A 3524-nucleotide genomic window follows, 5' to 3' on the forward strand; every position below is an offset into this window, starting at 1 on the left:
ATTAGTTATGTACGTTAACATATGTTATAGCTAAATGATTGAAGATAATAAGTAACTGGTTGAATTTGATTGTGTTAACATATGTTATTATTGTTTATAGTAGTAGCATAGGTAGCATCTTTCGTTTATGTTGTTTGGGTCTCATGTTATTCTCCCCTTTGGAGTATGTATAGTTGATATGTAACATAGGATCGGAGTTCTTCTAAGCGTACTTTGTAAATGATTTCTTGATTTGATTCCAAAACTTATCTCTCATATTTTCGTTATATCCAAGTTTGTCGAGACATATTTTTATTTAATGTGGTGCATAGGTTAACTGTATTGGAGTCACTTAAACCATGCTAATCATCTTTGTATTGTTCTGGATAATAGTCTTATTTACTTTCCACAGACTGGGCTTTTTTGTTCCCAGTGGATAAAGGACAGAAGGTTTATGTGACTTTCCACAGACTGGGTTTTTTTGCTTTAATTATTTTGTTTTTTTACTTCGATTATATCCGAACCGAACCGATATAACCCGAATCCGTACGATATATGATTACTTTATGGATTTTAGGACGCAATACAATTTTGAACCGAATCCGAAGTGTTATTATCCGAACCCGACCCGTACTAATAAAATTTTAGTATGGGACCTAGGAGCGTAAACCGGAAAATCCGAAAACCCGAAAAACCCGATCCGAATGCCAACGGTTACCCGAACGCCCAGGCCTACCTCCATATCTTTCTCGAAATAAATAAGACTTCGATATTTTTATGATTAAGATCACAATGAATTGTTGACAAAAAATGATCACCATGAGTTACCTTTTTTGAAACACTTGGTATCTTTTTTATTGAAATTGTGTAATATTATCAATTAAAATGATCAACCGAACTATGAAGGAAATATTTATTGAAATTGTGTAGTATTATCAATTATGTGTGAGCTTGTGCGGTTTAAATGTTATTTTCATCCTTGTAGTGCGAGGAAACTTTAACGATAGAATTTTTTAAAAATTTGTAGACCAGCAAGAAAACCGATTTCATATATCCAAATACTATAAGCTCAAATACTCAGGAGACTATATTTAAATACCAAAAGCTTTTGTTTTTCTAAAGTAAACGGTAGATGGAAGTATCGTTATTCTTTGGTGTTTCACTTGCAAATAAAAATTTTAAAATAAATTGAACGGAACATTTACTAAATAATAAACATTCAAATATGTATAAGATGTACCTCAAGAGGAGAAATCTTATGAAAAACTCTTTGGGACAGATTAAACTTTCTTCTTCAGAGTTTAGCAAGGCGGAAATACGTACAATCAAAAAATCAAACACCAAAGAATAACGGCTCCACCGATCAAATACCAAATAATAAACACCAAAGAATGTAGCAGATAGAAAAATAAGTAATTGTTAATCAAACATTTTTAAAGCATTCTTTTCGATTGTTAATGGCTCCACCGATCTCTTTCTCAGACTAAAACAAATATTTTGTACCTGCTATAACAGTATAACTTGCCCGCATATCTTTTCAATTTCACAATATCTAACACATTTTTAATCTGCTATAAGTTCTTCAGCTAAAGAATTATTTGTTACAGATAGGAAGAGTTTTAGCATCTGAGATTACTGGTTACAACTAAAAAGAGTTTCCAAGTAGAAAATCATCAACATACACTACTTCTAGGCTTCTCTCTCTCTACCCCTGCAACACATTCTTCTTCTTCACCTGAAACACATTCTTCTTCCTCCTCTGTCACCTTACATATAAACAATCTGTTATATCAAATTTTCAATACGACCATGAAAAAATATGTTCTTTATCGTGTGTTGTGTGATATTTCGTCCTCTTAGTGTCTTTTGCAGATGTTTCGTCCTCTTAGTGTCTTTGAAGCTTCTTCAGTGTAAGCTTGAGCTGCTTTGGCTTTGGCTTCTGCTCCCTCTGCTTCCTTTGCAGTAGTGTTGATGCTTCAATTTTTCTCCATCACCAATATGATACAGACAGGAGCAGATTTACCAAATCTTGGACATGGCTATATACCTGCAGCCAATTTAGGATTAACATTAGTAACCATCGTCTTTGCTTCACTTTGACAAAGAACAGATTTCAGAAACGGCGTTCCACTGACATGTATATGCACCTGCTGTTGATTTATCCAGACGGTTGCTCACTCTTCTGTTCAGCGCATCAAAACCAAACAAATAGGGTTCTTCCCACGTTTTTCACCTATCAAATCTACATAAAAACCATATAAAGTGTGAATATTTGAGTCCTCTAATATGCAAGTACAATCATAGGATTGACAAACCCGTGTTTAGAGTAGACCTTTTTGATTTTGTCAATGACAGGAATGCCAAAAGCAAGAGTCTTTCTAGTTCATGTCCTAGCACGACCTTGTATATCTGGCTCAAGCACAATTCTTTACACGAACAATAAACATCAATATTGATTTAAAAATCAGATAACTTTCAATCGACCCCATTCCAGAAAGAAGAGCGCACCTGAATAGGAAAGAGTTTCTGAATTTCTCTAGCACTTAAGTCTTTGAAAATCTCCGGAAACATCCGAGGCTCACTTATCGCTAACCCATCACCGACGTTGTTGCTTGCGAAGCAGCGCAATCTTGAGCCGCGAATCCGGCGAGAGAATCAGTCGAGGCTCTGACTTGAGGGTCAGATTGGAGATGAAAATCTTTGGCTTCTGTACCGAAAGGGTTCGAAACCTGGAGAACGCTAGGTTTGACATATGTGGGTAAATCGGAGACTATAGCTGGTTGTAGACTACTTGTTGTTTCTTTCTTGATTAGTGGCGGCGGATGTAGTAAGGTGGTGAAAAGAATGGGGTTGTTGTTAATAAGCTTTATAGCATGAACTTAAGAAAAGCTGTAACCGCTAATGGAGACGTTTAGTTTCTGGAAAGGGAAAAAAGGAAGAGACAATTACACATTATGCGTAACATAAAAGCCCATCGGATTCAACGAAACGGTGAGTTTCACCAAGGAGACACGTGTCATAATGTCAGGAAGCGATTTTATGATGTGGAATCCTAGGTGGCGCAATATGGAGAGAGTAAACTGTTCTTTATATAATAAGATTAGGTAATATATCCCATACAACACGGGAGGAATTGAGAAGGTAAAAGACCGAATGGTTTACACTTTTCTTAAATAATTAAACCAAACTTGGTTTAATGAATGGTTTGGAAAATGAAAAAAATAAATATAAAAGAAGACTCTGGTTCAAGAAATCTGGGTCATTACATTTTTATTTCTTCATTTTTTAATTACATGGAGCCTCTTTCACCTTTTTATTAAATCTAAATTTGACATCTTCAAGATGAAAACATGAATTCGATCATTAGTTATTTGAAACAAGTTTATTATAAGATTTGCAATTGATTGCAAGGAGAATAATTAGAACATCAGCGTAGACAACTTTTCTTATATATATGGGTCTCTTCCTCTTCTATATAAAAAAAATCAGCTTAGGCTCTCTCTCTCTCTCTCTCTCTCTCTCTCTCTCTCTCTCTCTCCCCCTCT

General features: G+C 35.1%; 1 long non-coding RNA gene across 1 annotated transcript; it reads right to left on the reverse strand.

The window, feature by feature from the left end:
• Window positions 1-1500: 1500 nt before the first annotated feature.
• Window positions 1501-3194, reverse strand: LOC106390003. The gene is made up of 4 exons (XR_001278176.3): window positions 2488-3194; window positions 2312-2405; window positions 2115-2221; window positions 1501-2026 (listed from the first exon to the last, which is right to left on the reverse strand). It is a non-coding gene; the product is annotated as an uncharacterized LOC106390003 (long non-coding RNA).
• Window positions 3195-3524: the final 330 nt, after the last annotated feature.

This window comes from Brassica napus, chromosome A3, assembly GCF_020379485.1.
Source record: "Brassica napus cultivar Da-Ae chromosome A3, Da-Ae, whole genome shotgun sequence".
Classification (NCBI taxonomy): domain Eukaryota; kingdom Viridiplantae; phylum Streptophyta; class Magnoliopsida; order Brassicales; family Brassicaceae; genus Brassica; species Brassica napus.